This window comes from Balaenoptera borealis, assembly GCF_965194805.1.
Source record: "Balaenoptera borealis genome assembly, chromosome: 12".
Lineage (NCBI taxonomy): Eukaryota > Metazoa > Chordata > Mammalia > Artiodactyla > Balaenopteridae > Balaenoptera > Balaenoptera borealis.
Window position 1 is genome coordinate 66833934 of NC_138869.1, and position 26946 is coordinate 66860879.

Consider the following 26946-nt stretch of genomic DNA (forward strand, 5'->3'; position numbering starts at 1 on the left):
GTAGTAATTAAAAGCAGGCTCTCTGAAGCCAGGCTGAATTCCAGCTCTGCTACTTACCAAGTTACCCTGAACATGTAACTTCTTCATGCCTCAGATTTTTCATCTATAAAGTAGGTATAATAATGGTACATAGCTTATACATTTGTTTTGAAAATTAATCTATGTAAAGTGTTTTGAAAAAGTCCAAGACATAGTGAACACTATAGGGCTTACTTACTGTTGTCTCCTTTTAATCAAACTCCAAGTTATTCTAACACAAAATGAAAAGAATTGGATGCTGTAAAAGATGGGAAGAGTTTTTGGGAAGGCAGAAGAATGAATTTTTGAGAAACTTTCATGAACAATTGAAGCAACAGAAGATGACTAAAGATGTTGTTAGGAACATTTTATTATTTTGTGATTGACAAAATCTATAGGACTCTTCATCTTTTGGGCCCGGATTTTCATTTCTTTCCATGGAACACATTTGGGTGAACCAATGGTTCATGTCTAAACTGAAATCTAATCTGCCACAAAGCTATCACTTTCCTTATTTCTGATAAAATCTAAGTGTTTTCCTGGTTCCTTAGATATGGGAATTCAGTGTCATTTTTTGGATCCTATGTATCTCCCTCTTTCAAACACAATCAGTGGCCAATCCTGGTCAAATATGTTCACAGGAGTCTTTTCCACTTCCTCTTTGTTACCATTTCACAAATCAGGGTCCTCACCTTCCTGCTGCTGCATTGCTTGAGGCTTCCCAGCAGGAGCTGCTACCAGCGACCCTCACCTCACCCTTGCTAGAGTACAAGAGAAGAGCTGGGTTTTATTTTTCCTTCCAAGGGTACAGATTTCAGAAAATAGCCATTTGGGTTCACTTCTACCACTAAAAGTAACCAAGTGGTAGCTTTATTCCTAATGCGATAAGCCACATATGAATTTAAAGAATAATAATGCCCCATTTTACAGAAACTGATAGAATGGCACACATACATGTTTTATATATGTATATGTATAGGTATATAATGGGGCATTGCTGATATACATATACATATAGATATAGGTATATCTGTCTTTTCCTTCTTAGAAGCTACAATGATTCTTCACGAATAGCTGTTCATACTAGCATGAAAATGGATGTTAGTAGTGAGTTCAGATCCAGCAAGTAATTCCTGACTTTCAGATCACTGTGCAATTGAAGAATGCTTTGAAATGAATATCATATTTTTACTTTGGACATTTGTTATTTCTGACTTGATGCATACCCGTTCTGAATTTTATAAGGGCCTCCATAGTGAGTGTGTATGTGTGTATACAGCCACACACACACATACACATGCACAGAAAGAAAGCAAGTGAGAGGAAGATGCCTGTCAACTTCAATTCTGTATGCATAAAAATGCATGAGAGAAGGGACTGAAAATGTAGGAGCAAAAAGACAGGAAATGTCAAGCTTGATAGGTCATGCCGAGGGGAAAAATGTACTCTAAAAATGTCCTACCATTTAACGTACTGGTATTAATTTGATTTTATATTCAACACGAATATGTGTGTATATCCATGATCATATCTAGATTGTTTTTCTACCAAGCTAAGACTTCTGTTGCTCAATGGAGCTCAGCATTTCAAGGCTCTTAATCTCTGCTTGTCATTCATGCCAGTTTTGGTGGGGTTTTTTTTGTAGTAGAGGTTTTCTTTTTATATATACAAGACACATTAATCCATTAAATTTCAGGACACAGTACAAAAAAAAAACAATTCAACTAATTCATCTGACAATGCTGTTCATATTCATGATGTCATTTTTTGTTGTTGTTTTGTTTCCTAATAATAAAGGAGGAGACTTAGGGCTGTTGGGCTGATATATATTTGGGGGGGTCCCCCCTCCCCCCTCCCCCACACACCACCAGGGTGAACAGGAGGAGGAGAGGGGAGGGCAGGGCCCACAGCAAAGTTTCATAATCTTGAATCCAATAGGGGAGGAGGAGAGGAAAGGAAGAAAAAAAAAGGAGAAAATACAAATCCTATAATACATACAACAGAGTGGGGATGGTACAGACATGAAGCTGAGGCATGGGGTGGGCCGCTGGGGGTGGGGGCAGCAGAACCCCCCCACATTCCTTTCTCTCTTTGATGCTGTTTCCATAGTTGCCAGGCTGAGAAGACCTCTCAGAAGATGGGACCAGGAGAAGAGAGTCAGGGGCTTAGTTGGCCCCCCAGTTGTAGATATTGTAGGCTGACTTGTTGGTCTGGGGCTTCTGCAGGATGGAGCTGGTCTGGCTACATTGCCCACTGCCTGTGTGGCCATCCTGCTGCAGGAGATGGTGAAGGATCTGGGAGTGAGGCTGCTGATGGGGGGTCAGAATGTGCCTAAAGGGGGCAGGTGGGTAGGCAGCAGCTGTGACCAGATTGATGGGCCCCCTCCCCCACTTCCTAGGGCTGAAGGCAAGTTGATGGAGGCAACAGGAGTACCGGAATGAAAACTTTGTTTCTCAAAGGTCTGCTGGGTTTTGGAGTACAGAGAACCTGAGATATCTGGCACAACTGTTTTACTGGAGGTGACTGATACACCAGTGTTGTACCCATGAGACCCATATCCACTTGGCTGTTGGAAAAGGGTGGCTGATGCATTCACACTGACATTCACACCATGCTGCTTGGAAGAGGTAGGAGCCACAGGGAACACAGCAGGCCCATACTGGAAGGTGCTGGGGAGGCCCGGAACCCCTGTGTAGTGTAGCAGGCTGTTGTAACTGTAGCCAGGATGCAGCGCCGGGTTCAGGAATGTCTGCTGCATGGTGTAGTGAGTCTGTGTCTGGTTCTGCTGGGGCTGGGCTAAGGCTGTGGCCAGGGCTGGGGAGGAGGCATCCCCATGGCAGAACTTTGTGAGGTCACCAGAATAAGGGTTGCTGGCCAGGCTACCATCCCTTCCAGTCAGTGGAGTGGTGGGTGTGGGAAATGGGATGCTGTAGTAATCCAATGGAAATCTTGTCTGAAGCATCTGCAAGTCATCATAACCATATACTTGTGACAGATAGGCATGTAACAGCCCTGGAGCCATAATATATGGATTAGGCAACAATGGCGGGACCCCAGGAGGGAGGTTGGGAGGAACTTTTCCTGAAGTCGTAGCAACTGAGCTTCGAGTGGAGGTTGTGATGGTAGAGTTGCTGCTTAGACTGAGGCCCAAGCTCCTGCCACTATTGAGACTGGAAGAGACACTGACCACTGGTGCAGAGACTGTGCTGGATGTGGTGGAGAAAGTGCTGGAGGAAGAATGAAGATTCGCCTCACTCTCCACGCTTGTGTGCAAAAGAGTGGATGTCAAAGTGCACCCAGAAGATGTTGATGATGAAAGGGTATTCTGCTGAGTAGATAACATGCTGCCATATTGTGTGCTGGTAGTATTTGGAATCTCTTCATTGTGGCTCAATCCACCCAAGGAGAAGGAGTGCTGATTGGCTGTCGTCAGTAAGGAAGCTGCAGATACCGTTTCACTGAGAGGGGGGATACTAGAAGTGGAAGGTGCAGAGCCTGTAGCACCTTCAATCGATTGCGTGGTCTGCAACTGCGTGGCCTGCACAGAACTGAAGCCATTCTTTGTCTGAGTCAAGTCCTTTTGGGGTGATGAAGAGAGGGAGCTGGATTACTGCTGAGTCTGTGTGGATCACTGTTCATATAGAGGGCCCTGAGCATTATTTTGGGAGGTGTAGGTTGTCGACTGAATTGAGCCACTCTGATAACCGGAGTCCTGGTTAGATGAAACTGTGGATGAAGATTCACTGGCCGTGCTGGTATAGAGGCTACTTGGAGCCTGGCTTGAAGAGGCGCTCGTGGTGAGGGTGGACTCATAATCAGAAAGGACAGACTCTGACCCAAACTGCAACGCCCCAAACTGCAGGCAGAGCCCTGAGATACGTGCTGAGCCAGGCATCTCCACAGCCAGAGCAGGAATCTTAGAAGTCACGGAGGCTTTTTTCTTCTGCTGTTTCAGTTTTTGTTGAGCCGGCTGAGGACTGGAGGATTGGTTGTCTGAAGACCCAGGAGACATTTGTGGAGCCGAGGTGGATTTGCTTGGCAGAGGAGAACACGGGGTGGGGTGGGGAGGAGGTGTAGCAGTGGAGGTAGCCACTGCGGGTGGCTTCTCCTGAAGGAACACCTCCATCACAGTTGAAGACGGGGTGAAAGGCTGGTGCTTTGTAAAGGGGCTGTGCACTGTTGAATCATTCAGGTTCTTCAAATCATACTGCATCAGAGATAGGGATTGTGTGGTGGAGCCCATGTCCCAAGAGGAGGTGGTGGTGGTTCCAGATTTAGAATGCTGAGCTGCCAACTGAACCAGGACCTGAGCAGTCTTGAATTCCTCCAAGAACTGGGAGCCTGTGGTGCTTCTGCCTTTAGCTTCACCGACATCACCAACTCCTTTCCCTAACATGCTCACACCATACTGTGATGAGAAAATGTGTTCCCTGAAGCAGGCTGTGATATGGCACTCTGCTTCGAGTTACTGAACACCAGAGGCTGGAGAAGAGAAGGAGCCTGAGATGGATCCAGATTAGATGAATCATTCTCCATTGAAGGCAGTGTCTTCCCCAACAGAGCAGCAAGGTCAATTCTCTGACCAGCACTGATTGTCACATTCTCCGCAGGCAGATGCCCTGATGACACATTAGAGGCAGTGAAAATCTTGGTCTCGGAAAGATCTTCATTCCAGTCTTCAGTTTCCCACTCCTCTGTTGCAGTCGTCTATGCACTCGTCCCATCATCGGGTTCAAAGTGGCCGGTGTTGTTCCATGTATTGCAGCTGTTATTGCCATAGTTATCAGTATTTGCCGGCTCTGCATAATCAGCTGGATTAAAGGTCCCCATCCCTTGAGAAGAAAACCTTCCTCCCTGCCTACCAGAACCACCTCTGCCTCGGCCACGACCTCTTCTGCCTCTTTCTGTGCCACTTCGAGAAGGCCCTCCACTCTTGGTGCCATCTAACCCATTTTCCTGACCTCGAAACTCTCATCCACGGCTGGCACCTCTCCCCCGTCTTGGTGGCCCACCATGTCGCCAACTATAGTCTCTGTCCCGGTCTCAATTTTCTTTGCCTTCCTCGTTGGATTCCATTTGGCCACCATCCTTCTGTCCTGAGACTCCCTTCTTCTTCCCAACCATCTCCCAGGAATGCGTATCTGGGTTTCCTTCCAGCAGTACATTGATGGCTGTGTTGACAACTCCATTGCAGTCATGCAAAGCAATGACACATTCATCCTGGTTCTTGCCTGTGATAGCAATCAGTTGTTTCACCTTTTCCTCAAAGCCAGCATCATTATGGTCCAAAATCATCTGTGCAAGTCGAATTTGCTCCTCAGTGGCCCAGGACCGCTGCTTGTGCTGTGTCTGGTTTTGGTTTTCAGGTGGTTCCCAGTTTCCTCGGCTCAGTTAGTGCCCACCCATGTCATCACTTACAGTATATACGAATAACAATATTTACAAGGTAGAATACTCAGTCTTCTCCTCATGTCAGTTTTTAAAGAATTGTTTGAATGTAACTGCACAACATGCTGTTTTGTCCCCTAGTGTTGTCCCAAAGCCTTTTGTGACAGAAAAGCTATGGTGATCATGGACCTGTGGTATCTAGGTAAAAAGCTGCTTTTCTCCCCTAAAGGATGAGTCAGGAAAATCAATCACACCCAAACATAAAGCAATACATCTCCAAACACTCTTCTGTCTGATTCTTCTCACGAACATAACATAAATGAGAGGTACAAGGAGTTGGTCTGCAGCCGGACTCCTTCTCATTACCCCTCGACCACTTCCTTCCTTCCCTCACAGGTGAGAGCTGACTCATCTGTAAGGGGCGTGCAAGTGGAGCACCTCATCTTTGAATGACTGTTCACACCTAACTTCTCAGCAACATTTAATTTTAATGTGCTTCCTTGTTCGTGATGCTCCTCAGGTGTCATCTCTGTGGTTAACCCACTCCAGGGGTGGCATGCATAGTGGGTCAATATTCCCCTTTCGTGTGCCTATAGCACATAGATAATCAGTAACTATATTGTTTCCCACTTAGTCCAGACATCTTTAGAATTCTCGATACATTTGCATGTCAGGTGAACTTCATCAGTCAATCAGGGCTAAAACCTACTTGCTATGCCTAGGTTATTCATTCTCATTTAAAATATGTGTATTGTAAAAAAGAGTTCAAGAGACAAAATGATGGATCTCAAATTTATTTTTATGAGTATTCCTTATTAAATTAGCAACAACAACAAAAATATATGTATGTATGTGTGTATATATACATACATATTTATTAACAAGACTCGTCCTTAGGACCGTCATTGACTTTTGTATATGTTTACTCAAAAATATTATGAAATGAAAATGCTATCAATGATTATTAATTTTATTCAAGAGACTGTTAAACATGTTTAAAAAATAGCCACAAATACATGTGCAAGTTATGTTATTTATTAAGTCTACAGAAAAACCTGGCAGAGTGTGTAGATTTATGGTAACATTCTTTCCTCTATGCTCCCCAAACTCATCATACTTAGGTAGATTGTAACACTTGCCACATTGTTTTGAAACCACTTCCTTTCTTATTTCACTGACTAACTCCTTCGAAACAGGAGAGCCTGGCTTCTCTTTGCATCCTGTGATAACTGATTGAAATAACTGAATGAATGAATAAATGATTCTATTTTTTTAACAAATGGTGTTATATTATTCTGCTGTCATGAGACTAACTCTATTCTTAGCACTTCCAAAGCACGTTACTTTTCTTATCCCAGTAAAATTTTGTTCAATGACTAATTTCAAATGTATATTTCACCTTAAGAAAATTTCCTTCTTTTTTTTTTTTTTTGGCTTGTTGAAATAGTAAATAAACTGACATATGTGTTAATTCTCTGAATGAGTCATTTTAATGTTACTAATTAGTTTAAATTATGAATTAATATTTAAGAGCTATAATCCTTAAAACTATATAAGTAACTAAATTGGCTTTGAAGGCTGTAAATATTTTAATACTCACACAAAAATGTTAACTTGCAATCATCTTTGAAAAAGTTTAAAATCCATTTCCAACAAACTATATTATCTTTGAACCTCCTGAGAAACATTTGGAACTTGAATTTTTTTAATAAATTATATTTATAATTCTCTGTACAACCCAAATACATTCCTATGATGGGAAAAATCTGAAGCCAGAGTCTTACAAAAGGTGAATTACTGTGCCTTTATTATCAATAATAATATATGTAAAATGACTCGCAGTCCATCCTTAAAGCTTTGGATTCTTTGATATCATCAAAGTAGTGATTTTTAACTGCAGAAAATGCTGACATGACATTAGATATACTTGAAGCTATTCCTTAAAATTTGTTGATTAATCGCGTGGTGCTAGATGTTCCAAATCAACTTCACTGTTCTTGAACCCTCAGCTTAAACTCACAACTTGAATCTTATTTTGCATTTTGAAACTGAAATAACACTGGTCCTTTCCACTTCCTCCTTTGGTGTCTAGAATTTGATAAATCCTGATGGTTATGATTCAGGAATCTTAAGGACATTCCTTTTGTACATGAAGATTTGTCCAAGTCAAAGATGCTCTCTTTAAGAAAATAACTGACCTGGCATATTTATGAAAAGAATATATTTAAAAACATACAAAATGTCCAAGTCGTTCTTCTGGATGGTGGGATTCTAGGTGATTTTAATTTTTTTCTTTTTTCTTGACAGCATTTTCCAAATTTTGTGATATGAACCTCAGTACTTGTATAAGAAAAATTAAAGTTAGTTCATAATATCTGTAGATATAGATAAAGATGAAAATTTACAATAGTGCTAAGAGTAGCTGTACTTACTCTACACCAGATGCTCAACTCAATTATTTCTGATGGAGTGGATACCATTTTTCAAAAAAAAAGTAGTATTTATACTATTACTTTTGTGTTGTAGTAACAGTGATGCTGTGTGTTGTGATGGTGGGATGGGGGTTAATAAAGCAAGGAAAAAAAGAAACACACAGTATATTGAAAACCCCTGGGGTCTGAGGGGAACATGGATCTTTAAGGTTGAGGCTGGACTTTAAGGCCAAGGTCTAGAGACCCGAGAAGAATGTTTGTCTTTTCCCTAAAGGAAATGCTATGTCATTGAAATATTGTAGCAGATAATTGATACCACTAGATTTTCACTTTCTTTTTTTTTTTTAACATCTTTATTGAAGTATAATTGCTTTAATCGTGTGTTAGTTTCTGCTTTATAACACAGTGAATCAGCTATACATATACATATATCCCCATATCCCCTCACTCTTACGTCTCCCTCCCACTGACCCTCCCTTTCCCACCACTCTAGGTGGACACATAGCACAGAGCTGATCTCCCTGTGCTATGTGGCTGCTTCCCACTAGCTATCTATTGTACATTTGGTAGTGTATATATGTCCATACCACTCTCTCACTTCACTCCAGCTTACCCTTCCCCCTCCCTGTGTCCTCAAGTCCATTCTCTACATCTGCATCTTTATTCTTGTCCTGCCCCTAGGATTTTCAAAACCACTTTTTTAAAAATTCCATGTATAAGTGTTAGCATACAGTATTTGCTTTTCTCTTTCTGACATACTTCACTCTGTATGACAGACTCTAGGTCCATCCACCTCACTACAAATAACTCAATTTTGTTTCTTTTTATGGCTGAGTAATATTCCATTGTATATATGTGCCACATCTTCTTAATCCGTTCATCTGTCGATGGACATTTAGGTTGTTTCCATGTACTGGCTATTGAAAATAGAGCTGCAATGAACACTGTGGTACATGACTCTTTTTGAATTATGTTTTCTCAGGGTATATGCCCAGTAGTGGGATTGCCGGGTCATATGGCAGCTCTATTTCTAGTTGTTTTAAGGAATCTCCATACTGTTCTCCTTAGTGGCTGTATCAATTTACATTCCCAGCAACAGTGCAAGAGGATTCCCTTTTCTCCACACCCTCTCCAGCAATTATTGTTTGTAGATTTTTTGATGATGGCCATTCTGACTGGTGTGAGGTGATACCTCATTACAGTTTTGATTTGCATTTCTCTAATGATTAGTGATGTTGAGCATTCTTTCATGTGTTTGTTGGCAATCTGTATATCTTCTTTGGAGAAATGTCTATTTAGGTCTTCTGCCCATTTTTGGATTGGGTTGTTTGTTTTTTTGATATTGAGCTGCATGAGCTGCTTATAAATTTTGGAGATTAATCCTTTGTCAGTTGCTTCATTTGCAGACATTTTCTCCCATTCTGAGGGTTGTCTTTTCATCTTTTCTTATGTTTTCCTTTGCTGTGTAAAAGCTTTTAAGTTTCATTAGGTCCCATTTCCTTATTTTTCTTTTTATTTCCATTTCTCTAGGAGGTGGGTCAAAAAGGATCTTGCTGTGATTAATGTATTAGAATGTTCTGCCTATGTTTTCCTCTAAGAGTTTTATAGTGTCTGGCCTTACATTTAGGTCTTTAATCCATTTTGAGTTTATTTTTGTGTATGGTGTTAGGAAGTGTTCTAATTTCATTCTTTTACATGTAGCTGTCCAGTTTTCCCAGCACCACTTATTGAAGAGGCTGTCTTTTCTCCATTGTATATTCTTACCTCTTTTGTCAAAAATAAGGTCACCAATGTGTGTGGATTTATCTCTGGGCTTTCTATCCTGTTCCATTGATCTATAGTTCTGTTTTTGTGCCAGTACCATACTGTCTTGGTTCCTGTAGCTTTGTAGTATAGTCTGAAGTCAGGGAGCCTGATTCCTCCAGCTCCTTTTTTCTTTCTCAAGATTGCTTTTGCTATTCGGGGTCTTTTGTGTTTCCATACAAATTGTGAAATTTTTTGTCCTAGTTCTGTAAAAAAACTCCATTGGTAGTTTGATAGGGATTGCATTGAATCTGTGGATTGCTTTGGGTACTATAGTCATTTTCACAATGTTGATTCTTCCAATCCAAGAACATGGTATATCTCTCCATCTGTTTGTATCAACTTTAATTTGTTTCATCACTGACTTATAATTTTCTGCATACAGGGCTTTTGTCTCCTTACGTAGGTTTATTCCTAGGTATTTTATTCTTTTTGTTGCAGTGGTAAATGGGAGTGTTTCCTAATTCCTCTTTCAGATTTTTCATCATTATTTATAGGAATGCAAGAGATTTTTGTGCATTAATTTTATATCCTGCTACTTTACCAAATACATTGATTAGCTCTAGTACTTTTCTTGTAGCATCTTTAGGATCCTCTATGTATCTGCAAACAGTCGCAGCTTTACTTCTTTTCCGATATGGATTCCTTTTATTTCTTTTTCTCTCTGATGTCTGTGGCTAAAACTTGCAAAACTATGTTGAATAATAATGTTGAGAGTGGACAACCTTTTCTTGTTCCTGATCTTAGAGGAAATTGTTTCAGTTTTTCACCATTTAGAATGATGTTGGCTGTGGGTTTGTCACACATGGTCTTTATTAAGTTGAGGTAAGTTCCCTCTATGCCTACTTTCTGGAGGGTTTTTACCATAAATGGGTGTTGAATTTTGTCGAAAGCTTTCTCTGCATCTATTGAGATGATCATATGGTTTTTCTCCTTCAATTTGTTAATATGATGTATCACGTTGATTGATTTGCGTATATTAAAGAATCCTTGCATTCCTGAAATAAACTCCACTTGATCATGGTGTATGATCCTTTTAATGTGCTGTTGGATTCTGTTTGCTAGTATTTTGTAGAGGATTTTTGCATCTATGTTCATCAGTGATATTGGCCTGTAGTTTTCTTTCTTTGTGACATCTTTGTGTGGTTTTGGTATCAGGGTGATGGTGGCCTCATAGAATGAGTTTGGGAGTGTTCGTCCCTCTGCTATATTTTGGAAGAGTTTGAGAAGGATAGGTGTTAGTTCTTCTCTAAATGTTTGATAGAATTCGCCTGTGAAGCCATCTGGTCCTGGGCTTTTGTTTGTTGGAAGATTTTTAATCACAGTCCCAATTGCAGTGCTTGTGATTTGCCTGTTTATCTTTTCTATTTCTTCTTGGTTTAGTCTTCGAAGGTTGTGCTTTTCTAAGAATTTGTCCATTTCTTCCAGGTTGTCCATTTTATTAGCGTATAGCTGCTTGTAGTAATCTCTCATGATCCTTTGTATTTCTGCAGTGTCAGTTGTTACTTCTCCTTTTTCATTTCCAATTCTATTGATTTGAATCTTCTCCCTTTTTTCTTGATGAATTTGGCTAATGGTTTATCAATTTTGTTTATCTTCTCAAAGAATCAGCTTTTAGCTTTATTGATCTTTGCTATTGTTTTCTTCATTCCTTTTTCATTTATTTCTGATCTGATCTTTATGATTTCTTTACTTCTTCCAACTTTGGGTTTTTTTGTTCTTCTTTCTCTAATTGCTTTAGGTGTAAGGTTAGGTTGTTTATTTGAGATGTTTCTTGTTTTTGGAGGTAGCATTGTATTGCTACAAACTTCCCTTTTAGAACTGCTTTTGCTGCATCCCATAGGTTTTGGGTCATCGTGTTTTTATTGTCATTTGTTTCTAGGTATTTTTTGATATATTCTTTGATTTCTTTAGTGATCTCTTGGTTATTTACTAGTGTATTGTCTACCCTCCATGTGTTTGTATTTTTTACAGTTTTTTTCCTGTAATTGATATCTAGTCTCATAGTGTTGTGATCAGAAAAGATATTTGATACGATTTCAATTTTCTTAAATTTACCAAGCCTTGATTTGTGACCCAAGATATGCTCTATCCTGGAGAATGTTCCATGAGCACTTGAGAAGATAGTGTATTCTGTTGTTTTTGGATGGAATGTCCTATAAATATCAATTTGGATGGAATGTCCAATAAATATCAATTAAGTCCATCTTGTTTAATGTATCATTTAAAGCTTGTGTTTCCTTATTTATTTTCATTTTGGATGATCTGTCCATTGGTGAAAGTGGGGTGTTAAAATCCCCTACTATGATTGTGTTACTGTCAGTTTCTCCTTTGATGGCTGTTAGCATTTGCCTTATGTATTGAGGTGCTCCTATGTTGGGTGCATAAATACTTGCAATTGTTATATCTTCTTCTTGGATTGATCCCTTAATCATTATGTAGTGTCCTTCTTTGTCTTTTGTAATAGTCTTTATTTTAAAATCTATTTTGTCTGATATGAGAATTGCTACTCTGGCTTTCTTTTGATTTCCATTTGCATGGAATATCTCTTTCCATCCTCTCACTTTCAGTTTGTATGTGTCCCTAGGTCTGAAGTGGGTCTCTTGTAGACAGCATATATATGGGTCTTGTTGTTGTATCCATTCAGCCAGTCTATGTCTTTTGGTTGGAGCATTTAATCCATTTACATTTAAGGTAATTATTGATATGTATGTTCCTATTACCATTTTCTTAATTCTTGGGGTTTTTTATTGTAGGTCTTTTCCTTCTCTTGTGTTTCCTGCCTAGAGAAGTTCCTTTAGCATTTGGTGTAAAGCTGGTTTGGTGGTACTGTATTCTCTCAGCTTTTGCTTGTCTGTAAAGGTCTTAATTTCTCTGTCGAATCTGAATGAGATCCTTGCTGGGTAGAGTAATCTTGGTTGTAGGTTTTTTCCCTTTCATCACTTTAGATATGTCCTGCCACTCCCTTCTGGCTTGCAGAATTTCTGCTGAAAGATCAGCTGTTAACATTATGGGGATTCCCTTGTGTGTTATTTGTTGTTTTTCCCTTCCTGCTTTTAATATTTTTTCTTTTTATTTAATTTTTGATAGTTTGATTAATATGTGTCTTGCCATATTTTTCCTTGGATTTATCCTGTATGGGACTCTCTGTGCTCCTGGACTTGATTGACTATTTCCTTTCCCATATTAAAGAAGTTTTCAACTATAAATCTTCAAATATTTTCTCAGTCCTTTTCTTTTTCTCTTCTTTTCTGAGACCCCTATAATTAGAATGTTGGTGCATTTTATGTTGTCCCAGAAGTCTGAGACTGTCCTCAATTCTTTTTATTCTTTTTTTTTTTTTTTTTTTTTTATTCTGCTCTGTGGTAGTTATTTCCCCTATTTTATCTTCCAGGTCACTTATCCATTCTTCTGCCTCAATTATTCTGCGATTGATTCCTTCTAGAGAATTTTAAATTTAATTTATTGTATTGTTCATTGTTGTTTGTTGGCTCTTTAATTCTTCTAGGTCCCTGTTAAACAATTCTTGTATATTCTCCTTTCTATTTCCAAGATATTGGATCATCATTACTCTGAATTCTTTTTCAGGTAGACTGCCTATTTCCTCTTCATTTGTTTGTTCTGCTGGGTTTTTACCTTGCTCCTTCATCTGCTGTGTGTTTCTCTGTTTTCTCATTTTTCTTAACTTACTGTGTTTGGGGTCTCCTTTTTGCAGGCTGCAGGTTCATAGTTCCCATTGTTTTTGGTGTCTGTCCCCAGTGGCTAAGGTTGGTTCAGTGGGTTGTGTAAGCTTCCTGGTGGAGGGGACTGGTGTCTGTGTTCTGGTGGATGAGGTTGGATCTTGTATTTCTGGTGGGCAGGACTATATCCTGTGGTGTGTTTGCAGTGCCTGTGACCTTATTGTGATTTTAGGCAGCCTCTCTGTTAATGAGTGGGGTTGTGTTCCTGGCTTGCTAGTTGTTTGGCATAGGGTGTCCAGCACTGTAGCTGGTCATTGAGTGGAGCTGGGTCTTAGCGGTGAGATGGAGATCTCTGGGAGAGCTTTTGCCATTTGATATTACTTGGAACCAGGAGGTCTCTGGTGGACCAATGTTCTGAACTGAGCTCTCCCACCTCAGAGGCACAGGCCTGACACCTGGCAGGAGCACGATGACCCTGTCAGCCACATGGCTCAGAAGAAAAGGGAGAAAGAAAAGAAAGAAAGAAGGAAAGAAAGAAAGAAGGAAAGAAGGAGAGAAAGAAAGAAAGATAGAAAGAAGGAAAGAAAGAAAGAAAGAAAGAAAGGACGAAAATAAAGTTTTTAAAAGAAAAGATATAAAAATTTATTAAAAATTAAAAAGAAATTTAAAATATTAAAAAAAGTTTAAAAAGACAGACAGAACCTTAGGACAAATGGTAAAAGCAAAGCTATACAGACAAAATCACAGAAAGAAGCATACACATCCACACTCACAAAAAGAGAAAAAGGAAAAAAAATAAATATCTGTATATAAAAAAAAGGAGGAGAGCAACCAAATCAATAAACAAATCTACCAATGATAATAAACGCTAAATACTAAACTAAGATAAATATAAAACCAGAAACAAATTAGATGCAGAATGCAAACCCCAAGTCTACAGTTGCTCCCAAAGTCCACTGCCTCAATTTTGGGATGATTCATTGTCTATTCAGGTATTCCAGAGACTCAGGGTACATCAATTTGATTGTGGAGATTTAATCTGCTGCTCCTGAGGCTGCTGGGAAAGATTTCCCTTTCTCTTCTTTGTTCGCACAGCTCCTGGGGTTCAGCTTTGGATTTGGCCCTGCCTCTGCATGTAAGTCGCCTGAAGGTGCCTGTTCCTGCCCATACAGGAGGGGGTTAAAGGAGCAGCTGATTCGGGGTTCTGGCTCACTCAGGCCAAGGGGAGGGAGGGGTTTGGAATGCAGGGCAAGCCTGTGGCGGCAGAGGTCCACATGATGCTGCAACAGCCTGAGGCATGCTGTGTGTTCTCCCGGGGAAGTTGTCCCTGGATCATGGGACCCTGGCCGTGGTGGGCTACACAGGCTCCCGGGAGGGGATGTGTGGATAGTGACCTGTGCTTGCACACAGGTTTCTTGGTGGCTGCAGCAGCAGCCTTAGCGTTTCATGCCGTCTCTGGTGTCCACACTGATAGCCGCGGCTTGCACCCGTCTCTGGAGCTCGTTTAGGCGGTACTCTGAATCCCCTCTCCTCCTGCACCCCAAAACAATGGTCTCTTGCCTCTTAGGCAGTTCCAGACTTTTTCCCAGACTCCCTCCCGGCAAGCTGTGGCCCACTAGCTTCAGGCTGTGTTCATGCAGCCAACCCCAGTCCTCTCCCTGGGATCTGACCTCCGAAGCCGGAGCCTCAGCTCTCAGCCCCCGCCCACCCCAGCGGGTGAGCAGACAAACTTCTCAGGCTGGTGAGTGCCAGTCGGCACTGATCCTCTGTGTGGGAATCTCTCCACTTTTTCCTCTACATCTCTATTGCTGCACTCTCCTCCATGGCTCTGATACTTCCCCCACCCCGCAACCCCCCATCCCTGCCAGTGAAGGGGCTTCCTAGTATGTGGAAACCTTTCCTCCTTCACAGCTCCCTCCCAGAGGTGCAGGTCCTGTCCCTATTCTTTTGTCTCTGTTTTTTCTTTTGCCTTACCCAGGTACGTGGGGAGTTTCTTGCCTTTTGGAAAGTCTGAGGTCTTCTGCCAGTGTTCAGTAGGTGTTCTGTAGGAGTTGTTCCACATATAGATGTATTTCTGATGTATTTGTGGGGAGGAAGGTGATCTCCACGTCTTACTCCTCCACCATCTTGAAAGCCTCCCCCTAGATTTTCACTTTCAATGTATCATTCTGGCTGCAACATGGGAAATGAACAGAAAGGAGAGAAGAGTGCATAAAGAAGACCTGTGGCCCAGGTGGCCTACAATGATGGCTTTGAAAGAAACAGAAATGAATCCAGAAGTATATTGGAGATGAGATTTATAGAATCTGGTGTTGTGATGCTTATTGGAAATAAAAGAGAAAAAGATGAAAAGAAGATTACCAAGTCTCCTGCTGGTACAAGGGGCTACATGGTGGTGACATTTGCCACAGTGGAACATTGGAAGGGGATCAGCATTGGGAGCAAAAATTGCAAAGTACGTGTTAGCCACACTGAATGTGTGCTCCCTTTGAGATTCACAAATGAAGAGGTCAAGCAGGAAGTTAAATGTAGAGATCCACAAATGAGAGAATGATCTTGGATTAGAGATCAAAATGTGTAAGTCATGGACATGGGTCAGTGCCTCTGGCATAAATGAGGGTAAAACAAGTGGTAGACAAGGTAATGGGTTAAGCCTTACTTGAGTCTAACTCTGTGGACACCTAAAATGGGTTTGTTTGTTTTTTAATTTTTATTTTATAGTGGAGTATAGTTGATTAACAATGTTGTATTAGTTTCACGTGTACAGCAAAATGATTCAGTTATACATATAAATGTATCTATTCTCTTTCAAATTCTTTTCCCACTTAGGTGATTACATTAGTGTTAATCAAATAATGACATGGTAGCCTGAAACCCCACAGTGGGTCCAGGAAAATACATGTGGGTTGGTATTACTAAAATACAAAGTGAGAGAAGAGGAGTGGAAATAGATGTAGGTAAGTAGATTAATGAGTTATCGTTAAAGCAAATTTGCTCTCAAACCAACTTGCATGGGAGTCTGAATGCCATCTGGCAGGAGGAGTGGAGCAGTTGAAGAATATTGGCAGAGAAGATGCATGACTATATTTGTGTTTTAGGTGGGACACACTGACTGGAGCTTAGAGGATGAATTTAAGAGCAAAAAGACAGGAATGAGGAAAACCTGATAAGTGGCTCTTGCAGTTGTCTGGACAAGGTGCTGAGAGATGGGATAATTGAAATATGGAGAAAGCAGACTGAAAAATATTTAAGGCACAGCATACTCATTTGTCAGAAATGGAGAGTGAAAAGGAAGAGTCTGTGGCATGACTTGCAGGCTTCTAGTTTTGAAGGTGAAACAGATTACAGTGTCATTTATGGAAGGTGGCACATTTGGGGAGGAGTTTCCATGTTGGACATGTTGAATGATTATGGGATAATAAAGAGGCATGATTAGGCAACATTTAATACATGAGTGAGAAAACTTAGGACGTGATTTGAGCAGGAAATAAATATTTATGGGTCATCAGCTTATAATCAGTTGTCAAAAGTAGGAGAGTTGATGAAATTGCATAATTAGTCTCAACAAAGCAGTGGGGACAAGAAAGTTTACGAGGGAACATGGATTTTAAGGGTTAGGCTGAGAAAGAGATGGCCAAAATAAAAAACAAAACAAAACAAAGATCAGAGTTGTTGAGGAGAACCATGAGAAATCAACACTTTCAGGAGCGTGAGGTCAAGAGTGTCAGATGCAGAATAGGAGCTTTGGATCTGAAAGTGTGGTGCATAGGACACTAACATCTTTTTTTGGTGTTTCTAAATCCCTTTATGATGATGTTATTCTATGAAATCAATAATAGAGAGTTCTAGTATGCTATAGTGGTGTAAACCCACTATACCTCATCCCTCCTGCTTGTTACAATTAAAAAATAAAAATATATAAAAATAAATAAATTTAAACAAAAAACCTGAAACACCTACTACATGGGTATTCCAAACAGTAAATAAGAACAGGCAAATTGTAGAAGGAAGTCAAAATTTGGAAGAGCAAATGACAAGAGAGTGAGTTTTCCATTTTCTTTTCTTTTGGGGCTTTATCCCAAGAGCAGGCACAAGTCACAGAGTGCCTTAGCAGCCGGGCGGCTAAAACCTCAATAGAAACTCCAGTTTCTGCACAGAGGAACCAGGAAATGAACCCCTGTGGATGGAGAGAGTGTAGAGAATAATTATGACATATTCAATTGCTCTCTCATTAAAAAGAACACTTCTGAGATTTAGGCGACTGATTCTAATCCCTGGTTTGCTAATTTAGATCTGTTTGATTCAAACTCTTTGAGCATTTATGTTATCTTATGGATAAAAATGGCTATCATGACACTTTCATGTTTCTCAAAACTGTGATAAATATCAACTATAGCAGTTTACTCAAGTGCTTTAATAGATCATGAATTTTTACTTAAATATGAATTACTGGTACTACTCAAATTTACATTTCTGTTGGTTTATCAACTCTGACACTTTTACAATGTGAGTCTATGTTCCAGACATCATTTGAACAGTGTCCAAGCTCAAATAATTATCATGACTTGGCTTATCTCCATACCTTAAATGCAATTGTTATTTGATCAGCTGACATCATACTGTAAGTATAGGTTTTTCTTTGATTCTATCTATCTTTTATATGCAATTATAGATGTAGTATCCCAGTCTCAGCTGTCAGATGTTTTATTTAAAGCCCAGTGTCTTAGGAACAAGGAAAACCCATTTATTGGTGATGGAAATTTGCCTCCGTGGACTATGACATCTTCATACTTTCCTTTTTCCACATAATTATAGTCCTGAGAGGTTTGTGAACCAACCTAATCACTTGGAACGCATATCATTTAGACCGTTAGTATCTTTCATTATTATGACCTTTGAGTAATGGTTTCTGAATCAGTGCCACTGGAATAAGAGCTTGATTTTTTCTCTTTATAGTACTATTCAGAATAATCACTGTTTTTGATATAATCATTGGGAACCAGATGTCCAGGTATAATTGAATACATCTCTATGAGTTTCCTTTCAGATCAATTGTATTCTGGATATTTCATAAAGAAATAACTCCAATTGTAACCACAAATTGATGGTTCTCTTCCCCTCTCTCCTCCTCCTCCCCCTCCTCCTCCTCCCTTCTCCTCCTCTTCCTCCTCCCCTCCTTCTTCTTCTTCTTCTTTGCTCTCTCTCTCTCATCTCCCCTTTAAAAGGAAAACCCCTTTCAATTTTTTAAAATAAAAGACCAAATATTAAAGAATATTTATTCTTCATAATTAAATCTAAACACATCAAAGCATTTTCAAGTTTACGCAGATTCAAAGTTAGTGAGATTTAAAGGAAATAATTTGCATTAACAAAATAATTTAAGTCCCATATGTACCAGCGAGCTATATAATCTATTTTATCTGTTTTACCTACCATTTCCTACAAATAAAAGAACCTTTCCATTCAAATGATTAATTCTGGAGGAGGAAAGTTTTTCAATCTTCATGTGTTACTCTATTTCTTTTCAAAAATCAGTAAACTTTTACACAGCACACATGTTGACAATATTTTCTAAAAGTTAAAAAAATGTAAATACATCTTGAGACAAAAAATTATGTGTATAGCTGATTCACTTTGTTAAAAAGCAGAAACTAACACAGCATTGTAAAGCAATTATACTCCAATAAAGATGTTAAAAAAAATTAAATGCCACTTTAAACTAGAAAATTAACTTGGATTAAAAAAATTTGAATATCTGAGACATTTTGAAGCCCTATGGGAAATAAGCATAGATAATTTAATACATTCCTCATGCATACCTCACAGAAACAATCATTATCAGCCTGAAATAAAAGAGATGTAGAAATTGAAAACTTAACTATACATATTTAAATTTGAATTTAGGGTCATCTCAGATCAATATCTATTTATTATTTATGTTTCATTCTCTCTTATTTCAACTATTATCTTTTTCAGATTAAGCAACTGCTGAGATATCTATATATCTACTAAAATCTAATGTAAATTAGTTGACACGTCAATTCCTTTCCATTTAACTTAACAAGGATTATAAAATAATAATAACACCAACAAAAATGGTAGCTACCATTTTAGAAAGTATGCTTGACATGCCAAGCAATCCATTTACTACACACAAACACACACACACACACACACACACACACAATTTCAGCAACTGCAATGAACCTGATGTTACTATCTTTATGCTACAGGTAGCTAAGCTGAGTTTGGAAAAGTAATTAAATTGTGGGATTTTATATAACTATTGTAGCAGTGGTGGGGTTTGAAAACTGGCCTGATTACTCTTTTAAATAAAATGCTTCTATTTTATATTAGGAGCTAAGAATATAGACATGATGAACAACTATGTTCTGTGCTCAAGCCATTCACAATCAAAATTGAGCAGATAGGTTGGGAACTCATAAGCCAATAAAATCAGTAGAATAGACATAGATAAATGCAACATGGAAATAGTTACATGATAAGGTACAGAGCTACAAGGGAGAAATAAATACACTGGGATGGTAAACCTTAGCTCTGCAGGCACTTTTGGAGAATTCTCACCCACAGCTCTGCCTTCTGCCACTTGGCTACTGTTCCAAGACCTTGGTTTGCACATTTCTAACTTGTCTGACCATCCACCTCTGAAAAATGCAGCATTATTATTGGAAAAAAGACATTAGGACTGTAAAGACTTACTGCTCCTCACCCACCCACTCATTGATCATAAACTAGGATTTGACCCCTGCACTCCATGCTCTGCCAGGGCTAAGTATCTCCACTCCCTGCAGAGATTTTTTTGTTATATTAGACAACCAGTCCAAATAAAACTATTATACAGGTCAAAGTGTGAAGAGAGCCGCTTTCTTTTATTGGGATGTGGAGTCTTCCTCATAACATCACCACTTGACCATCATCATTTGCAGATTTTGGAAAACTCATAAATTATTTTAAAGGTTTTGTTTTATGCACAACAAAAACAGTTGTATTTTCCTTTTCCATATCAATTTTCTTCTGTTTGTACATGAATGTAGAGAGTAGAAATGTGGACTGGATTCTAAGTGTTGGGTAATCTGGTTTGCTGAAGTTTGGTGGAGACATTGTCATTTGATCTGTAGTCAAGTCAGAGTGAGCAGGAGGAGTGGGGCTGCTAATAGTGCCAGAGAGCAGGGCAGATGTGAGGTCATCAGAGCGGAAAAGAGGGGTTTACAAGTGTGCGAGGTAGTCCTTGGAACACATGCAGCTGGTTTGTTATTTTGTTTTGTTTGGCTTTTTTTTTTTTGTAAGCTAAGTTTATCACCTTATGAAGCAATTTAAAAAAAAATGTCTCTTACAGAATAAAACTACCATAAAGTGGTTCAATTTCATGTAGCAATTTTGCTCAAATCATATTTCTAAAAATGCAACATCTACTTTCACCTTTCATCATCATAAATTTCTTGATAATAATTCAAGTGTGAATATCAATGTATTATTTTAGTGTTATTTAGAGTTTATATTCTAGGCATCATTATTTAAAATTATAGTTTCAACCAAAAATATGGATAGGTGGTTGAAATTAGGAAATTTAGCTATAGATTTGAAATAAATGGAAACACACACAAAAGTCATAAGGGATATTCAGAAAAAGTCATGGAGTGTTGCAACAGCCAATGCATTTTTCCAGAGGCCAACCAGGTGCATAATAAAAAGATGGAAATAAATACTTAGCTAACCACAATGAGTAGTAGGTGGTGGGAAAAATCAGCAGTAAATTTATAAAGTCAAAGACATACTGAAATGGATATTTGAAATATTGGTTTCATTGTTGTGAAGTTCAACTGCACATAAAACTTGATATCCTAAAGGAGCAACCTGAAACTAAACAAACATGTTTTGAAACTATCCCTCTTGCAATAATACTAATTTATAAATTTATTTTTAGTATTAAGCCATTTAAGATATCTTGCTAAGTAAATAAAGTGAGGAGGGAAATAGTGTATGGTATACATGCTATGATATCTTTTAAAGAAAATAAGGAGGAATAAATAAAGTTATGCAGTTTATGTATCTATTTATCTACTATGTCTATCCCTTCTATGTATGGAAAGAGAGAGACAGAGGGAGACATCTATATATTCATATATGTATAGATTACCTTTGAAACAAAATCCAAGAAGCTGGTAACAGTAGCTGCTTTAGAGACATAACTGGAATAGAAGTCGTGGTGGGATCGAGACTTCCTTTGCATCTATTCTTTTATAGTGTTTGAACATTTTAGCAAGCAGGCTAGTTTCCATTTCAAAATAATGACAAGAAATAAAACCATATAATAAACAACTAAAAATCATAATTTTAAAGAAAAATCACCAGAAGTAGTTTTGCACCTACAGAGAAGACATCTCTACTTAAAACAAGATATTGACAAATACAAGTAACCAGCAATCAATAATTTTCTTAAGTGCCCTTTTCAGTCACTGGCAGAATCACCTTGGGAGGAAAAACTAGCATAATAAGAGGTGCTTGGATTACTTCTTGAGCCATGGAAAGAGTCAAATCTGTTTTGGATTGAACAAAAAATCGAATGTTTTGTAATAGCAAACTAAACACAGGTGCTTTTACTGCCTTAATGAAAGATGCTAGAAAAAGAAGCACCAAGATACAGGCAAGGGACCTGTGTGAAATACTAGTAAATTGGCTGAATTTAACCCAGTGTTTTGTTGGCTCTTGCTTGATGTTTTTATCATGATGATGTCTGAGAAAAATTGAACTTGCAAAATGCTTGCTGGTTGACAACAATTTAAATAAGTAATCAAAATTAATATTAAATCAAGTTATTTAATACATTATCTTTCAGAAATCAGAATATTCCTTCGAACAATTTTTAAAATATAACATTGTTCAATAAATATTTGCCAAATTGACTTTTTATCAAACAGGGAAAAATACATAGAAAATTAATTCAAGTAAATGAGTCTTCTGAATGTTCAGACTGTACCACTTGCTGAGAATACCACACTTCAACATGTTCATCTCTTGATTTTTTTTTCAGAGAGTCAAAAGGAATGGTTAAAACAGTACTTTTTGTTATATTTAATGAGCTTTTTTGTAATTACGTGAGCAGCAAACTTGAGATCTAGCTTTGCGATGGCTTGGCAAGAGAAGGTGCTGGTAAGAGTTTTAAGCTCAGCAAAAGGGGGTAAGAGTTGTATGAGGTGAGAAACTCCATACATTCTAAGGATGAAGATTGGCTCGGAATTGATAAACTCGGAAGATTTTTTTTTGGGGGGGGAGGGGTACTGAATTTCCATCAACACTACAAGGCACTATAATATTTTTTTATTTCTTCTTTTCTTAAATCTACACTTATCCAGATCATTCCAATGAGAATACAACTTTAGTTTCAGATCTAGAATGTTCTTTGTGGTGCTGTATGTAATTTGACTGTTTAAAATCACACATTAAAAGACAGCATAATTAGTAATCTGAGTTAGCTGAGAAAAATACTTGGACTGGGATTTCCTTGCACCAGTAGAAATGCTAACTGACTCCAAGGACATTTTTCATATACATGTGATTCTACTCTCAAGAGGAGGGCATTTTTAATGAAATTTTCAGCAATAGCCTAAAAACATTGCTTTACCCCATCCTTTGGTACATGCCATTCTGAACACTTCTCTTCAGTGATTACTATGATACATTCATAAACCAGTGAAAAAGATGATATTATTTGTATCCGTAATTTACGTGCATCAAAATTCTTAAAATACAAGCATAGCTTGTTTTATTGAGCTTCACAGATATAATGTTTTTTTTACAAATTGAGGGTTTGTGGCAATCCTGCATCAGTGCCATTTTCCAACAGCCTTTGCTCACTTCTTGTCTCTATGTCACATTCTGGTGATTCTGACAATATTTCAAATGTTTCATTATTTTTTATGATGATGTTTGATCAGTGATCTTGGATGATACTATTGTAATTGATTTGGGGAACCATGAACCACGCTCCTATAAGACAGCGAACTTAATAAAATATTGTGTGTGTTCTGAGTGCTCCACTGACCGGCCGTTCCCTCATCTCTCTCCCTCTCCTCTGGCCTCCCTATTCCCTGAGACACATCAATATTGAATTTAGGCTGATTAATAACTCTACAGTGGCTTCTCAGTGTTCAAGTGGCAGAAAAAGTCAACCGATGCAGCAAACTTCATTGTTGTCTTATTTTAAGAAACTGCCACAGCCACCCCAGCCTTCAGCAACCCCCAGCCTGATCCGTCAGCAGCCACCAACACGGAGGAAACACCCTCTACCACCAAAAAGTTTATGACTTGCTGGGACTTCCCTGGTGGCGCAGTGGTTAAGAATCCACCTGCCAGTGCAGGGGACATGGGTTCAAGCCTTGGTCCGGGAAGATCCCACATGCTGCAGAGCAACAAAACCCATGAGCCACAACCACTGAGCCTGCACTCTAGAGCCCGCGAGCCACAACGACTGAGCCCACGTGCCACAACTACTGAAGTCTGCGTGCCTAGAGCCCGTGCTCTGCAACAAGAGAAGCCACCACAATGAGAAGCCAGCGCACTGCAACAAAGAGTAGCTCCTGCTCGCAGTAACTAGAAAAAGCCTAGGTGCAGCAACGAAGATGCAATGCAGCCAAAAATAAATAAATAAATTTATTTAAAAAAAGTTTTTGACTTGCTGAATGGTCAGGTGACAGTTTGAATTTTTTAGCAATGAAGTATTTTTTAATTAAGGTATGTACATTATTTTTCAGACATAATGCTATTGCACACTTAATACACTATAGTATGGTGTAAACATAACTTTTATATGCACTGGGAAACCAAAAAACTCATGTGACTTGCTTTATTGTGATATTCACTTTATTGTGGTGGTCCAGAATGGAACCTGCACTATTTCTGAGGTCTGCCTGAACTTTGATACCAAAATAGATAATAGGGATTTCCAAAAGGCAGCATATGCTCTGTGATGAAGCCTCAGTGGGTGTTCCACCATGTGCTAGGCAGTGTGCTAGGTGTTTCATGTATGGCATTCCATTAAAACAGCAGAGCAACACCTACTATGTAGCATGTGCTCTTTTCCTCCCAATTATATAAGCCAGAGCATCCCTATTAGTAATGCTATTTTATTACCAATTGTGTTAGTGGCTTACCTAAGATGATAAATGATCAAGCTGAATTTGAACCCCAGAAGTTTGACTACCTGTTCTAACCACTACAAACCCTGTAACACTGTAAACCCCTGAGTGGGTAGGAAAAACTCTTGTTTTGATGATAAGTGATTTGAGACAAAAAAGGGTCCTTGGGAGCACTCCCAATCACTTCTGGTTTGGTGCTGCCTGATTGGAATCAACTTCTGCTCAAATAAACTCTTAAGAAAACTTTAATATGCCTCAGTTTACCTCTTAACCTTTCTAGTGTCAGAGGAGGGAACTGAAGTAGCTCCCCAACAGCCTCCAGGAGCAACCAGCACCCAGATGTCGGTACCAGCTGAGACTGTTAGTTGGCTGCTTTCTCAGTGCCTCTGGAGGTGGGGGAAAGTCCCTCTCAGATCCCTGATTTTAGCTTTGCAGCTTTTGCATATGAGCTTTCAGACTTTATTTGAGCATCTCTTTTTCCAGACTGGGTCCAGAAACTGGCCAGAGTCAGACTACATCCGGGCTCTGACTGGGTCTGACTTAGAAACCACACCGGGGCCATTGTAAGGTCTCAGGTGAATAAAATTGTGTTTTAAGGCTGAACAAGTAGGTTAAACTTACCAAAGACAATCTTGAATTTCAGTGGCTACAGTGGAGAACTTTTAACCATCTTAAATCAGCTTATCCATTTACAAAGTGTCCTAGACAAAAGGGGGTCTCAGCCAGACAGTCACTACCAATGCTGGAGGGGAAACTATTTTTTTCTCCTCTAAGATTTCTGGTGACCAAGATGAGACCCGCTGAGACACCCCACTCTGAAGCCTATGGACAGCATCCCAGGAAAATTTTCAGAAGCCGACAAAGAGTGAGAATTCTTACCCTGTCAGATTTCCCAGATCTCTATCTGTGGTGCCTGGTGGAGAGATGAAGGTAAAATTTCACATTGTCCCTTCTTTTCCAGTTCAGATGGGCAGGAAAAATCATTAGTTATTGATGCTTTTGTTCCCAGGGACAGCCATTGCCTCTTGCATCTTCCCGTACATAGAAAAGCGTTAAATTCCTTAACTTGAGATGTCTGGTTTTCTTTATTTAACAATAATCTTTTGACGTTCCCAATTACCTGCTCTTTGTTGCAAAAACTCCTATATATCCTGGCTCCTCCCCTCACCTCCTTGGAGCAGTTTCTCAGAGTTATCTGAAACGATCTCTCCCAGGCTGCAGCCCTCATTTTGCCCCAAATAAAACTTACCTTGCAACTCTCATGTTGTTCATATTTTTTTTTTAAGTCAACACCAGCTCTCAAGGGAATTGTCTGAAACTTTGTTTCTTTTGATTATCTTTGGGAGTGGCTCTGGATCTTGGGAGAGTAGTATCTTTTGCACCCTCTTTGAGGACCCCTCTTTTATCTATGGGGTTGTTCAGTACTGCCAGGAATATTTACTGTTTGTCCTGGTTGAAATCTGACAAGATATTGAAACCGAGCAGGACCCTGTGGAGCTCCTCAGCACAACAGCCTTTCTATGTCCCCCATTTCTTGATTACAGGAAATCGGCTTCATTCAGCCTCCATGACCTTCCCTGAGGTCCAAGGGGCAGGTTCAAACAGTTGCTAATTAGGAAAGGGAGGGGATGCTGAGAAAAGGGAGGAACAGTTAAGAGAAACAATAGTGCAGCCTTGGGGCAGGGTCCTGGTTCCCCCTCAAGGGATACACATAGCAATAACTTTGAGCTGCTTTGCAGATACTGAAACCCCCACCAGGTGGGAGAAGTTAACTTATGCTGCCCACAAGCATGTAGACCCCAGACCGGTTGGAACCAGAAGGTTGTTGATGCTGACTCCCACTTACCTCACCACCAACCAGTCAGAAGAGTGTCCACGAGCTGATCATGCCTTCCTCTTTGAACCATTACTATAAAACTCCTCACTAGCCCCTCCAGATTGGGACACACAGTTTTGAGGGCATTAGCCCACTGTGGTCCCATTTGCCTGGCAAAGCAATAAAGCTATTCTTTTCTATTTCACCTAAAACTCCGTCTCCAAGATTTAATTCAATGTCAGAGTACAGAGGCTAGATTCAGCTTCAATATTTGAAAGATCTGTTTTTTTTTAAAGTAGCTCAATGGTCAAATTGGAAGCTGATATTCAGAGCCTGATAGGAACTTTTTTTTAGGCCTTCTATCCTAAGCTAAAATGCAACTTTGTACCCAGAGGGAGAGAAAAACATTCTGAAACCATTGTGGATGGGTTTACTAAAACATTCTGAAGAAACACAGCTCTAAATCTAGAACATAGGAATCTTTTGATGTACATCTTAGTTGAAGATCTTCTCCCTGATATAAAGCAGCAAATTGAGGATTATGTAGTTGGATGGCTGTGTCAGAGTCTTGCTATCATTCAGGTTGCCACCCAATTCACTGAGGAATTAAAAACAAGTGTACTTGTCTTACAAATCATTACAAGAACAGAAAT

The 26946-nt window shown here is 39.2% G+C and overlaps 1 pseudogene across 1 annotated transcript; it reads right to left on the reverse strand.

Moving 5' to 3' along the window:
- Positions 1-1951: 1951 nt before the first annotated feature.
- On the reverse strand, positions 1952-26943 carry LOC309607952 (ubiquitin-associated protein 2-like pseudogene; annotated as a pseudogene). Its single transcript has one exon. The product of its transcript is annotated as a ubiquitin-associated protein 2-like pseudogene (transcript).
- Positions 26944-26946: the final 3 nt, after the last annotated feature.